The following is a 16,150-nucleotide window of genomic DNA, read 5'->3' as shown; positions in this document are numbered from 1 at the left end:
ACAAAATCTATCCTAGAGGAGAGGGATGAGCCAGTGACGTGGGAGACATTCAGGGAGAGATTTCTCTCTGAGTATTTTCCAGACAGCATCCGGTACGCCAAGGAGGTGGAGTTCCTCCAGTTGACCCAGGGAGGGAAGACCGTGACGGGGTATGCTGAGAGGTTCAAACACCTCAGCCGCTTTTATACCCTACCGCTTGATGAGGAGTGGAGATGTTGTAAGTTCGAGAACGTTCTTCGCGGTGATATCCGCTTAATGGTGGCTCCCTTGTCCATTAAGGATTTTGTCGCTCTGGTAGAGAAGGCCAGGGTGATGGAGAAGATGAAGCGTGAGGTGGAAGGTCAGCGCCCACAACAGCCACAACCACCTTAGAGGATCGGTGGACCATCTGGGTCCAGGCCCAGACACGAGGAGCGGAGGAGACCATATGATAGACCCCACCATTAGCCTCAGGGGTCTAGGAGCTTTTCTCCTCAGCAGGGCCGAGAATAAGTTGCTTTTTCCCAACGCAGAGGAGCCTGAGTTGGTGTCTTCTCAGGGTGTTATGAGGGGACTACATGACGGCGCGCAGTGTTACATGATCTTCACACATATGGAGGTGGAGAGAGGAGAGGCGATGTCAGTGATACCAATTGTGCAGGATTTTGGAGATGTATTCTCGGAGGAGGTTCCAAGATTGCCTCCCAGTAGAGAAGTGGAGTTCTCTATAGATCTAGTACTAGGGACAGGCCCAATGTCGATGGCCCCGTATCGTATGGCTCTGGCAGAGTTGGTGGAACTCAAGAAATAGATAGAAGAGCTGATGGAGAAACAGTTCATCCGACCCAGCACTTCGCCTTGGGGAGCACCAATATTGTTGGTAAACAAGAAACATGGGAGTTCATGTCTGTGTGTGGACTACAAGCAACTGAACAAGATGACTATCAAGAACAAGTATCTGCTCCCGAGAATTGATGATTTTGTGGATCAGTTGCATGGGTCATTAGTGTTCTCGAAGATAGATCTGCGATCAGGTTATCACCAGATTTTGGTAAAGGATGATGATGTACAGAAGACAACCTTCAGGTCAAGGTATGGCCACTATGAGTATGTGGTTATGCCGTTTGGCGTGACCAATGCGCCAGTAGTGTTCATGGACTACATGAACAGGATCTTCCGACCTTTCCTAGATAAGTTTGTCGTAGTCTTCATAGACGACATCCTTATCTATTCCAAGACTCAGGAAGAGCATGCAGAACACCTGAGGTTGGTGCTTGGTGTTTTGAGAGAGAAGCAAATGTATGCCAAGTTATCCAAGTGTGAGTTCTGGATGGATGAAGTTCAGTTCTTGGGACATGTGATATCAGCCCAGGGGATTGCAGTGGACCCAGCAAAGGTTGAGGCAGTGGTAAAGTGGGAAAGTCCTAAGTTGGCCACAAAGATTAGGAGCTTTATGGGGTTAGCAGGCTACTATAGGAGATTTATAGAGGGATTCTCCAAGATAGTGGCACCTTTGACCTTGCTTACCCAGAAGGACCAACCCTTCACCTGGACGGATAAGTGTGAGGAGAGTTTCCAAGAACTGAATAGGAGACTGACCAGTGCATCGATACTAGTGATCCCGGAAGTTGGGAAGCCGTTTGAGGTCTACTGTGACGCCTCCCACCTCGAACTTGGATGTGTTTTAATGCAGGAGAAGAAGGCTGTGGCATATGCTTCGAGACAGCTTAAGGTACATGAGCGTAACTATCCCACTCATGACCTGGAGTTGGCGGCTATAGTTTTTTCCTTGAAGATCTGGAGACACTATCTTTATGGTGCTCAGTTTCGGGTGTTCAGCGACCACAAGAGTTTAAAGTACTTGTTTGACCAGAAGGAGCTGAACATGAGGCAGAGGAGGTGGATGGAATTCCTGAAGGATTATGACTTTGAGCTCCTATATCATCCAGGGAAGGCAAATGTGGTGGTAGATGCACTGAGTAGGAAGACGGTACATATGACACATCTCATGATAAAAGAGGTAGAACTACTAGAGAAGTTCAGGGACATGAGGATACAAGTGGAGTTGGGGTCCGAGTCCGTTAGGTGTAGTACCCTTACTATATCTAGTGACTTCTTGGACTCGATCAGGGAGAGGCAGTTGTTGGATGCCGGTCTGAAAAGGGTTAGAGAACAGCTTGGATCAGAGGAAGCCAAAGACTTTGCCTTAAGTGATGATGGCATATTGAGGTTTCGGGGCAAAGTATGTATACCCGACGATGCGGAGGTAAAACAGTTAATTCTTGAGGAAGGACATAAGAGTCATCTTAGTTTGCACCAGGGCATGACTAAGATGTACCAGGATCTCAAGGAAACCTTCTGGTGGCAGGGGATGAAGAAAGATGTGGCTTAGTTTGTATCAGCATGTTTAACGTGTCAGAAGGCGAAGGTGGAACATCAGAGACCCGGTGGGATTCTACAGCTGTTGGAGGTACCGGTATGGAAATGGGACAGCATCTCGATGGACTTTGTGACCCATTTGCCACGAACTTTTAGAGGACATGACACCATTTGGGTGATAGTAGATCGACTGACCAAGAGTGCACACTTCTTGTCGATGAACTTGAGAATGTCTATGGCCAAGCTGGCCCAGTTGTACATTAAGGAGATAGTAAGACTTCATGGGGTGCCCTCGAGCATAGTTTCCGACAGAGACCCGCGATTCACATCTCAGTTTTGGCAAACGTTATAGAGTGCTATGGGTAGCAAGCTCACCATGAGTTCAGCTTATCACCCTCAGACCGATGGCCAGTCTGAGAGGACGATCCAGTCGTTAGCGGATTTGTTGAGAACATGCGGTATTGCCTTTGATAGAGTTTACCTACAACAATAGTTTTCATGCGAGCATTGGCATGGTGCCATACGAGGCTCTTTATGGCAGGAGGTGTAGGACTCCTCTTTGCTGGTATCAGGATGGAGAAGCGGTGTTGGTTGGACTCGAGTTGTTAGAGCAGACTACCGAGAAGGTAAGGATGGTGAGAGATAGGATGCAGGCTTCTCAGAGTAGGCAGAAGGCCTATGCGGACCGTAGGAGGAGGCCTTTGGAGTTTGCAACGGGAGATCATGTATTCTTGAGGGTGACCCGAACCACGGGTGTGGGAAGGGCTCTCCACTCAAGGAAGCTTTCGCCCAAATTCCTTGGCCCCTATGAGTGGTGTGCTTCTTCCATGCTTCATCTTCTATGCTTTCCATTTTTATTGTTTCTTCTTTCTTTTGCTCTTTAGTGTTGTTATTGCCGTGTGTGTTTAAGCTTAAATCCAACTCTCTTCTTCCTTTCATGAGCTTGAGAAATGTACCTTCACATCTAGATAGCATGCTATCTTAATGTCCAGTGGGAATTTTCAAAAAGCTTTCTTAAACAACTTCACCATATTCATAACTCTAAAAGGAAACAAGATAATCCTTCGTCATTTGGTATCTAGAGCTTTGGTTGTCCTTGAATATGGTGTTTTCATGTTCTAACCTTGTCTTGTGTAGCTATCTTTGAATGGTCCACATAAAAATAGTGATGGCAGCAACGTGTGCGTTTTTGAAAAAAATACTGCAGCTAGCTCAATGGTCCAAAAGTAACGTTCTTTATATGAAAAGAAATCTTTGTGTATGTCATGTTGAGTCTTTAAATGTGTCTAACTTTTGCTTGAGTCTCTTGTCATATGCTTCTTTGAGTTTTCTTGTTTTTGTTTCTAAGTTTTTGAACTATTGCTTGAGATCTATGCCTTGTGTTGTTGTATGCTCCTTGAAATTGATTTTGACCTAATTTTAAGGAACTAAGTGTTCAAGACACCCTAAAACATCCTTCTCATCATTTTAAGTACCTAGTTTTGAAAAGAAAAAGTGTTTTCAAGACCAATAACAGTTTGGCCGAGAGCTTTTACAATGCTTGGTGAATCCATTTGGCCATTTTTACTAGGTGTTATGCTACCAAAATTTATACTTGGATTTTGGGTGATATTGGCTAATTAGTTCCATACTTTGACTTGGTTATGATCTTTCATGGTGTATGCATAATTTGAGGTATAATCTTGGCTTGTTCAAATGCTTTCCATAGAGTTCTTAAAAGTGTTTTTCATTGTTTTAGTCTTGTTCAAGTTTTGTCTTTAAAAACAAGTTTCCTTAGAAGTTAAACTTTCTTGTTTTTTTTTTAGCTTTGCTTGCTTGTCTTTAGGAAATCTTTGTTTTGTCTTAGTAGTTTTCTTTTCCTTGTCTTCCTAGAGTGTTGTGGCCGAGCCACTTGTTTGAGCTTTGAAAAGGTTTTTATCTCTTTAAAGGTGTTTTCACTTGTTTGGAAGGTTTTTGAGTGCTAGCCTTGCTTGTGTTCTTTGGGAGTGTGATCAAAAACACTTGGGTGCTTGAGAAGACCACACTTGGTCTCGGGTTTGGAATTGTTTGTTAGCTAACCCTTCCTTGTCTCGGTTTTTGGTGAGTTTTTGGTGTAGGAACATGAATATGGATCCAATCTTGGAGGTAGAAGAAAAGGAGAAGTCGGCCTCACCTTATTCCCCTCCCATGGTGACTCCTATGACCCAAGAAAGTGGACAAATAACCCTTGCCAACATCTTACGTGAGATGGAAGTGAGTAGGAGAGAAACTTTTGACCAATTGAGGGCGGATAGGAGGCAAAGTGAGATCTTCCTACAAGAGCACATCCAAAGACTTGAGCTCAGGGAAGATGAGAGGAGAAGAAGGAGGTCCTCTTCCGAGGACTCTAGCCATGGTGAAAGAAGAAGAAGACACGGCTATGATGGTGGTGGAAGACGCAATCAACTCCCACAAAGACAACCTCCACCAATCAAGATTCCAAAGTTCAAGGGGGAGAATGATCCAAACATCTACATAGAGTGGGAGCAAAAAGTGGACCAAATCTTCAATATTCATTTAGTTAGTGATCAAGAACAAGTAGATTTAGTAGTTTTAGAATTTGAAGATTATGCCATGACATGGTGGCATCAATTGTGTATGGACAATATTAACCAAGAGCCACCCGCTGCCTCTTGGATGGACATTAAAACTTTGATGCGCGCTAGATTTGTTCCTTCCTACTATAGGAGGGAGACTCTTTTGAAGCTCCAAAGGCTTCAACAAGGGTCTATGTGTGTGAATGAATATTTTAAAATGATGGAGTCAATGCTTCTCAAAGTAGGACTCTAATTTGAAAGTGAAGAAGAAAAGGTAGCTAGATTTGTGAGTGGTCTTAGAAGAGAAGTTCAAGATGTAGTTGAGTTGTATGAGTATTCCACTCTTGACAAAATTTTACACTTGGCCTTAAAAGTTGAAAGTCAATTGAAAAAGAAACAAGAGGCCAAGAGGAATACTTCATACAATGAATACTACTCTAGAACTTGGAAAGGAAAAGAAAGAAAGGATGAGAAACCTCCTTCCAAAGACCACCCACCTAGGACCAATTCGTCTAGAACCTCCCATGAAAATGCAAACTCTTCTCAAAGTTCAAGAACTAGTTCCATCAAATGTTTTAAGTGTTTGGGCTACGGTCACATTGCTTCAAATTGCCCAACAAAAAGGAACATGATCTTGAACCCTAAAGGAAAGGTTGAAAGTGAACATTCTTCTCCCCCCTCCCCTAAAAGTTCTTCCTCCCACACTTCTTCCCAATCTTCAGGTGAGGATGAAATCAAACCTAATGAAGGAGGTTTGTTGGTGGTTAGGCGCATGCTAGGCCAAGTGCCTAAAGAATTTGAAAACCAAAGAGAAAATATTTTTCACTCAAGGTGCCAAATCAACAACAAAACTTGCTCCCTCATAATTGATAGTGGAAGTTGTGTTAATGTGGCTAGCACAAGGGTTGTGGACAAGTTTGGCTTGAAAACCATCCCTCATGCCAAGCCCTATAAGCTTTCTTGGCTTAGTGAGGAAGGTGAAATTAAAGTGGACAAACAAGTCCTTATTAACTTCTCCATTGGAAACTACAAGGATGAGGTATTATGTGACTTAGTGCCCATGGAAGCAACTCACATTTTATTAGGAAGGCCATGGCAATTTGATAGAAAAGCTTTTCATGATGGCCATGCTAACAAGTTTACCTTTAGCTTCCAAGGCAAAAAGATCACATTACTACCTCTTTCACCAAGAGAAGTCAATGAGGACCAATTGTAAATGATTAAGAAAAGAAAAGAAGAGAAGGCGCAAAAGAAGGCACAAAGGCATGAGTCCAATAAGAGCATGATCACTCTCAAGGGGGTGAAGAAGGTAATGCTTGCCCAAAAACCCATCTTCCTAGCTTATCCTAGTGAATCTTCCCCCTCCTTCCAAAACCCTCACTCTAGATGTCCCTTAGACTTGTCATTAGTCTTAGATGAGTTCAAAGATGTTTTTCAAGAACCTCCAAAGGGTCTCCCACCCCTAAGAGGTATAGAACACCAAATTGATTTCATACAAGGCTCATCTTTGCCTAATAGGCCAGCCTATAGGACTAGTCCCGAGGAGGCTAAAGAAATTTAAAAACAAGTGAATGAGTTGTTAGAAAAGGGGTGGGTGCAACATAGCATGAGTCCTTGTGCAATGCCCGTGATCCTAGTCCCCAAAAAGGATGGAACATGGAGAATGTGCATAGATTGTAGGGCTATCAACAACATAACCATCAAGTATAGGCATCCAATTCCTAGGTTAGATGATTTGATTGATGAGTTACATGGTGCAACCATATTTTCCAAAATAGACTTGAAGAGTGGGTACAATCAAATTAGAATCAAAGAAGGTGATGAATGGAAAACCTCTTTCAAGACTAAGTTTGGATTATATGAGTGGTTAGTCATGCCTTTTGGCTTGACCAATGCACCTAGTACATTCATGAGACTCATGCACCATGTTCTTAGAGAGTTCTTAGGAAAGTTTGTTATGGTATACTTTGATGACATTCTCATTTATAGTATGTCTCAAGATGACCACTTGCATCATTTAAGGAGTATGTTAGAAACCTTAAGGAAGGCATCCTTGTATGCTAACATGGAGAAATGTGTGTTTGGGATGGATCATGTGATCTTCCTAGGTTTCAAAATAAATCAACATGGGGTCCATGTGGACCAAGAAAAAGTGATGGCCATCAAGGATTGGCCTCCCCCAAAGAATGTAACTGATCTTAGGTCTTTCCATGGGTTAGCTAGTTTCTATAGGAGGTTTGTGCCAAACTTTAGCACCATAGCTGCCCCTCTCAATGAATTGGTCAAGAAAGGTGTGGCTTATAAGTGGGGCAAAGATCAAGAAAAGGCTTTTGAAACTTTAAAACAAAAATTGATCAATGCACCACTCTTAGCCCTCCCTAACTTCTCCAAAACTTTTGAAATTGAGTGTGATGCATCCAATGTAGGCATTGGGGTCGTGCTTCTCCAAGAAGGGCACCCCATAGCTTATTTTAGTGAGAAACTCAAGGGGAGTCACATCAACTACTCCACCTATGACAAAGAGCTTTATGCTCTTGTGAGAACTTTGCAAACTTGGCAACACTATCTTCTTTCAAACGATTTTGTAATACATAGTGACCATGAGTCACTCAAATTTTTGAAAAGCCAAGGCAAGTTAAATAAGAGACATGGTAGGTGGGTAGAGTTCTTAGAACAATTCCCATATGTGATCAAACATAAGCAATGAAAGGCTAACATTGTGGCGGATGCACTTTCAAGAAGGCATTCCCTCCTTTCCATTCTTGAAACTAAATTTCTTAGTTTTGATCATATTAAGGAATTGTATCCAAAGGATGTTAATTTCTCCCCCATTCTTAGTGAGTGCCACCAAGGGCCTTACAAAGACTTTTACCTTCTCAATCAATATCTTTTCAAAGGTAAGAGACTTTACATTCCCCAAGGTTCCTTAAGAGCCTCACTCATTAGAGAGGCACATGAGAGAGAATTAATGGGGCATTTTGGGCCAAACAAGACTTTGGAAGTCTTGAAAGAACACTTCTATTGGCCTCACATGAGGAAGCATGTAGATAGGCATTGCAAAGGTTGCATAGCATGCATGAAAGCCAAGTCTAGAGTCCAACCCCATGGTCTTTACACCCCCTTGCCTATCCCTTCCAAGCCTTGGGTTGACATTTCTATGGATTTTGTCTTAGGTCTCCCAAGGACCAAAAAAGGTAGGGATTCCATTTTTGTAGTGGTGGATAGGTTCTCTAAGATGGCCCATTTCATTCCTTGCCATAAGATTGATGATGCAATTTATATTGCAAATCTTTTCTTCAAGGAAGTGGTAAGACTACATGGCCTACCTAGGTCCATTGTAAGTGATAGGGACTCCAAGTTCCTAAGCCATTTTTGGAGAACCTTATGGGGTAAACTTGGCACCAAGCTTCTTTTCTCCACCACTTGCCATCCCCAAAGTGATGGCCAAACCGAGGTGGTTAATAGAACCCTAGGGCAAATGCTAAGATGTATGATAGTGCAAAACATTAGAGAGTGGGAGGAACTTTTTCCCCACATAGAGTTTGTCTATAATAGGGTTGTGCATTCCACTACTTCTCATTCCCCTTTTGAGGTTGTGTATGGGTCCAATCCCCTAACTCCTTTAGACCTCCTTCCCCTACCTACTCATGAGGCATGGACTTGCCAAGATGGTGAGACCAAAGCCAAGTACATCCAAGACTTGCATTCACAAGTGAAGGAAACCATTGAGAGGAGAGTTAAGAAACAACAAGAGGATGGTAATAAGGGAAGAAAGGAAGTCATCTTCCAAGAGGGAGATTGGGTTTGGCTTCACTTGAGAAAGGAGAGATTCCCTACTCAAAGGAAGTCTAAGCTCCTCCCTAGAGGAGATGGCCTCTTTCAAGTAATTAGGAGAATTAACAACAATGCTTATAAGTTAGACTTACCCCCAAGCTACAACATAAGTAACTCATTTAATGTTTGTGACCTTTCTCCTTTTGATGTAGGGTTTAAGAATTCGTGGTCGAATTCTCTCCAAGAAGGGGAGGATGATGAAGGCATGACCACCTCCTTATAAGCTCCCTCAAGAAGGATCACTAGAAGCATGTCTAGAGGGGAGTCTTCTAGTCCATCACCTTTATCTTTGTTTTGCATTATTTTAGTTTGAATTCCCTAAGTTGGTTTCTAGTTGATTTATTTTGGTTTACTTGTTGACTTTGATCCAAAGTTGACCTTTGACCAAGATTAGATTAACTTAAACCAACAAGCTAATCCTTGTTTGTCTTGTTTTGTAGATAATTAAGAGAAAGTAGAGCATGGCTAGGTGGCACTTGGTGATTGGAGCACTTGGAGGAAGTGGAAGAGAGAGGAAAGCAAAAAGCATAAAGCAAAAGCAAAAGTAGACATGTACCTTGTCTCCTTTTGCCTTTGTGGTTTATGCCTTAGAAGGTCACTTGGTCTCCTTCCTCTTTTGGCCTAGAATTCTCATGGGAATGCCTCCACCAATCATCTCCCTTCACTTGGCCAAGACTCACTCTCACATTAGGTTTAGGGTTTGCTAGTTAATCTTTTTTCATGTTTTTGTATTTGCTAAAGGACCCCTATGAACTCCTATTTAAACGGTGCTCCTTGTCTTGTAAAAGGGTTGATCATTTTGTTTCTAAACTATTGTGTTTCAACCATTAAATTTTTGTGAGCTCTCCTTCCTAGAAGTGAACTCACCTTTGCCTTATCTTGCTTGCAAGTGGCGGCACCATCACTCATCTCTAGGGCTTGGTTGGCTTAGATCCCCCCCTATGAGTGGCGTGCATCTTCCATGCTTCATCTTCTATGCTTTCCATTTTTATTGTTTCTTCTTTCATTTTGCTCTTTAGTGTTGTTATTGCCGTGTGTGTTTAAGCTTGAATCCAACTCTCTTCTTCCTTTCATGAGCTTGAGAAATGAACCTTCACATCTAGATAGCATGTTATCTTAATGTCCAGTGGGAATTTTCAAAAATCTTTCTTAAACAACTTCACCATATTCATAACTTTAAAAGGAAACAAGATAATCCTTCATCAAAGCGAGATCCCGCAGGTGCTCCTGCTTCCCTTTTCGAGCCCTCGCCTAGGCGAAGGGGGCTCGCCTGAGTGAGCACGTATCGCCTGAGCGAGACCCTTCAGCCTGAGCGAGGGGTTGGGAGAGGCGGTCCGCTGTTTGGGTGTTTGTTTATTCTTGGATGATTGATATTGGTTTGGGTGTGAATTGTGTGATTAGAAATATGTATATAATGTAGTATTATGCATGCTTGGCATGAATCATGAATTGTGGATGATGGGTTTGGTATGAAAGTTGGCATGTGAACTAAGTGAGTTGGTTATTGTTAAAGTGGCATGAAAATGAGATGAGTTGAGATCCTATGAGCATGAATGGTTATGACGAGTTGAAATGGGTTGGGCCTGAAACATGAAAGGCGTTGACTTCAAAGGTTGGCACAATTAACGTATACGTGCATGGTGAGTGTTGTTTTGGCTGCGTGATTATGTTTTGTATGTGTCAGTGCATAATTCCTTGGGGGTCTTTAGGTGAGGCTTCAGGGTCGCACTTTAGTGGTCGGGACGTAATTCCAAGGCCCCTGTTAGTGGGTGTCCATGGTGGTGCCCCATCTGTATAACCAGGTAAGGATTCAAGTTAAGGTTGCATCCTGACACTCTAAGGAGTCAGTTAGTCTCACTTAGAGCGGACTGACTCTTGTGGTGAGAGTAGCAGGAGGCCTGAAATTCATTAAGGGCTAACCTTGTGGTGAGGGAAAATTGATCCATCGTAACACTTGTAACACATAGCTCAGGATTGAGCAGCTCGGGGGTGAGCAGAGGTATCCACCACAAGTGCAAGCATCCGCTGAATCCGACCAAGTTATACGTATCCGGATGAGTCGAGTCGAGTCGTAGTGTATTGATTGAAGAGTCTTAACATGCTTGGATGTTGTACTGATATTGGATGGTGAAAGTATATTTAACTGTGTGATAAAGATGTTGATTGGCTCTAGCTTACCCTTTTCTTGTTGGTTGCCTTGTATGTCGTGTTTCTATCTTTGCGATGATCATCAATTTATTGATGGGAGCAGACACGAGGGATAATCGTGGTCATCAGGGAGGAGGCGACTCTGCAGCTTAGTTTTCTTGGGATATCTTGAGGGCTACGGCCTATGTATTTGTCAGTCTTTTATATGCTAATGTTCCAGCAGACTTTTATGATACTCTTTTATCTTTTGTGGCATTGTGGTGTGCCTTATTTTGTAAGGTCTTACGTTTAAACTCCAGAACTGCGCTGTTATATTATAATCATGTGACGTTTCCTTTAGTTACGCTCATTAATTAATTGGGGCGTTACACAGCGCAACTGGTAACATCTTTTGGTTTACCAGGGTGTTAAAGGTCAGGTTGGGAGTTCGATACCCACTGACAACAACCTGCCTTGCGAAGTGGGGGGACACTTGGGGCGAGGGGTTGGGGTGTATTGGGCTGCAGACCTGACAGACCCTCTTGGTGAAAGGGGTGTTACAATTAAACTATAATAAACGTATTGTTATTTTAACTGCATAAATTATTTTCTGCAATCTTATCATTGATATATAGTAAATGTATTCAATATATATGAAATTCAATAATTGGTATATAAAACAATGACGTGTTCATGGATTGAAATTAATAAATGTATTATACAGTTATAAGAATAATAATTTAATTTGTCTAATATTACTTATTATACAAAAATAAATTAATATAAGAATTTAAAAAAAAATAGATATTATTGTTATTATATTTCAATGAAAAATTAATTTCAATGATTGCTATTATTGGTTTAGTTATGTAGAGTAATAAATATGTAATTTAAATATTCATTTGGATTATTAACAATGTGTTTTTGGAGACTCCTTGCTCTCTTTTTAGCCTATAAATAGAAGGTTTATGACATGTATTTTTCAGCTTGAAATTTAGTAGAGAATTGTTGCCGAAATGTGTGCACATCTTCTTTCCCTTGAGCTCACTTCAGAGTAGCCTCATTACTAGTCTACTCTAGCTTCCTTCCTTGAAAGTTGGCCTCACCTCTCTTAAGAAACATTTCACCTACACCAAAGCACACACTTCAAGCCTTTTTCCTTCATGCTTTCGCATTCAACCTCATTCATGAAGCTCTCCATCTTCACGCAAGCCTCCATGGAGCATAGAAGAAGCCATCAAACTGTAACAGAATAACCAATCCATGGTCATGTATTGTCATTAGCTATTGGAAAAACAAAATACCTTCCTCGGAGTTATAAAAGTCCCATCAACACCAAACAAAATATTAAAAATGCAATTAACTTCTCATAGGTAGTCAGAAAAAAAAGTTTAAGCAAAAAACTTAAAGAATCCATATGCATGTTATAATATTCAACCCATAATAATGGTTTCCAAAATACAAAATGTACTATATCTTGTAGGTTAGCAATCTCTAAAACTTGAAATTAAACACAAACTCTATCTCCCTTACACTACAAGAAAAATTAATTTTAAATGCGGTTCATTAACAAAGGTTATAAAACCTCTAACAATTCATGCACGTAACATAGGTTTTTTATACCTTTGCTAAGTATCAGGGGTTTTTTAATGAACCCCAAGGAAATTTCATTTCCTCCATATTTTTTTAAACCTTCTTTACATTTTTTAACAGATCCTCTATTATTATTTCTCGTAAATAGAAAAACAAATCTTCCTCTTCTTTTCTTTTCATACCTTAATATGTCTCTTCAAATCTTCCTCTTCATTTCCCTTTTCCCTTTCTCGATTTCTCTTTATTGTCCAAATGGATTCTTCTTTGCTCTTTGTCAATTGTAGCTCCAAATGGTAATGTTTTTCCTTTGTTTTCTTTAGGTTTTCAAATTTTTTTTTCACTTTGTTGTTAATTTCTCGCTTTGTATGCTTTGATGTTTGTTTTTGTGAAGAGATTCAGGTTCAGATGTTGTGTTTTCGTTTTTCCAAATATGTGGTGTGTCCAAGATCGATTGTTTTGCCCATTCAATGGTTATGGCGTCTGCATTGCGGGTTTGGTTGTTCACGGTTTCATAGTGTTCGTGTGTTTGCAGTTGTTGTGACTACTTCATTATGAAATTTACGTTACTATATGTTTGTGTGTGGTGTTTCTTTCACTAATAGAAAACATTTTTTTCTCCTACTCATGACTTGATAAAGTTTACATTCTCTACTTCAGCTCTTATCTAGGGTAAAAAAAAAATTCGCTTGCCTTCTCTTAATCTCATTAAAAAGCTTTTGTTCGCTTTCAATTATTTTTTTCACTTTGATGTTAATTTCTCATTTTCCCTCTTTCATCCAAATCTCTTTTGTGTTATATGGTTGCTGGTTTAGTGGCTATGATTTGTGCGTTGTAGGTTTGTGTGTTTGTAGTTCATGTTATTTCACAGTTGCTTCTCGTGCTCGCAGTTGAAGGATTGGCAAAATGATGAGCTTGGATACCTTGGTGATGTGAAATACATCCAAAGGAGAATTAGTCCTCTTGCACTCCAAAGGATTGCTAAATAAAAATGAGAATTGCCAAGGCAAAATCACAGGCAACAGAGTACCCAAAAATTCCTTGTCTCCATGTTGAAGGAGTAGAGGGAATGCCGTAGTGAGAATTTAGCCAAGAAGAGGTTCAAGCTTTCCAGTGCTACCAAGGCAGCTATATGATAATATTTGAAATTAAACTCTTAAACTGAGGTGGCAGTTAAATTATGATCTTGTTATTACAAAAGCTTGTGAAGAAATATGGCTAATATAGCCACAAATCAGTTGCACTACTGCCAAAGTAATTATAAAAATCTCAAGTTTGTGGCTAAAATTGCTTTCACATTCTATTTATTGTTTAATATCATATCATGAATGCCTCCTGATTCAATATGGCTTTTTGAAATTCCTTCTCTATTATTTTTGCATATAACCTAAGATCACCTATAAGATTCACACTGAACAAGTTTCTTTGATTTAGAAAAAGAAAAGGTTATTTCTGATCCAGGAAGCAATCAGTGCCACTTTAGGAACATGAATGTCAAAATGTAGATTTTTTTTTCTTTTTATACCATTTTTAGTAATTATATGCATTACAGGGGTAACAAATAAAATAAAGAGAATTTGGGATATAAGTAAAACATCAATAAATAATAAATTTCATTGCAGGGGTAAAAAATACTGAAAAGGGACTTTCAATATTGTCATACAATAAAGGATTTAAAATTTTTGACAACTAACAAATGTTTGTAAAATTCCCGCAAAGTACTAAGGGTTCTAAAACCGTTGGTAAATACCAGGGGTTCTAAAACTGTCGATAAATATCAAGGGTTCCAAAACCGCTAGTAAATACTAGGGGTTCCAAACTGCCGGTAAATACTAGGGGTTTCAAACCGCTGGTAAATACCAGGGGTTCCAAACCATCGGTAAGTACGGCTTTATCAGGGGTTACTCAAAATCATCGGTAATCTATTAACGATGCTGGTTTTTCTAGGGGAAAAGCAAACCATAGGTAATTCCTTTACCGGAGGTTGAAACCCGAGAAATGCCAAAATTAATCCCTGATAAAAATTATTTGTTTTGTAGTGTTAGTGCATAGACATACTGATGAGTGCGTATTTTTGCCCTCATTCAGTGTTTAATTCTAGGTATTTAATTGAATTTATGTGCTTAAAAAGTGATTTAATTGATAATTATGATAATTAGATGGTTTGAGCATGTGTGATAAAAATGTCTTAAAAAGTGATTTTTAGCTGCATAAATAATTTTTTGGATATTTTAACGTTTGTTGATGCAGCTGAAGTTAAGATTAAGCTTATTTAAAGGTGGGAAAATAAATTGATTGAATTTACAAACACCTTTTAATAAGGCTGAAATTAGCAAGTTCTGGAAAAATCACTTATACACCCCAGTTTTTACTTATACACTCCCCTCTTTCTAAATGGTTCTCACAAAAAATATATTTTGCACCCCCTAATATGTCTATTTACTCCCCTCCTACCACTTAAACTCCATTCAACTAGATGCTGCCATGTGGCAATCCCCACCTTTCAAATCAGGCCAACCATATGCTGACACGTGTCATAATCCTTCACTCACCAAATTGACCAATCAGATCTTGCCACGTCACCATCTTCCAAAATGAAACCCTAACCCTACTTTTCATCATCACCTTCCATCACCATGGCAGCCGCTGTCTGCCTTCCATCCTTCTCGCCGGCAGCCACCACTAGTCACGGCCACCACGTACCTGCTCGTTCTTGCATCACACAACAGCTTCCACATGAACCAGCTTCATCGCAACCCCTCGCGCCTACAACAGTAGCGTCCACACGAGCCTCCCACCGCCGTCAGCCTCGCACTGCGCCGTCAACGTTCCAGGAGCCACGAACATGAACCAGAGCGGAAAGCGCCACAGCGAGCAACACGTAGATCTGCACCGCACCATTTTCACCGTGAAACCTGCAACCATCGCTGCAACGCGCAAACATCCCTGCCAGAAAACACCACTGGAGCGAAGCCACCATGAGCCACCATGTTCTGCATCTGTACCGTGAAGAACCAGCAACAGCAGCTTGACCGGAGAAGAAGAAGCAGCCGCGCCTGAAGTAATTATGCCTGGAACAAGTGACGCGCAACGTTCGACCACGCTAACGCAGCAGCCGTCAAAGAGACCAAATGCGCAGCCTCACTCATTCCTCCATGGCGGAAACCCTAGTCTGGAGAGAGAAAGTACATTCTGCCACGTGTCAATCTGCTATTGCACAGTCAAACAGGTCAACAGGTCAACTGGTCAAAGCAGCATTCAATTCTGCTCAAAGACTAGTCAAAGGAGAGGGGTTTAACTACAAATATTGATATTTTTGGATGTCTCTGAAAAATTGGACTATAGGATTGAAAATGGGCTATTTAGAAAATTAATACAAATATTATTTGGTGATAATTTATCAGATATCTTTAAATAATTAATTTATTTAATTATATCATAAATTATTAACCAATTATATTTGTCAAATAGTCTATATCTCTCTAAATATATTTGAATATTTATCTTTATCTTTATTTTAAAAGATATTTGAGAGGTTTTAGCAACAGAAAAGCCCAGTCCAATTTCTATATAAAGAGACCAAGGGAGAGCAGAAAAAGACAAGCTCGGGACTTCGAAGTTTTGGAACCCTTAGGGTGACTAATTTTGTTTCCTTTCTCTCTCTCTCTCTTTTCTTCTCTTTATTC

The sequence above is a fragment of the Vigna unguiculata genome, chromosome 7, assembly GCF_004118075.2.
Source record: "Vigna unguiculata cultivar IT97K-499-35 chromosome 7, ASM411807v1, whole genome shotgun sequence".
Classification (NCBI taxonomy): Eukaryota; Viridiplantae; Streptophyta; class Magnoliopsida; order Fabales; family Fabaceae; genus Vigna; species Vigna unguiculata.
This window is presented reverse-complemented; position numbering follows the sequence as displayed.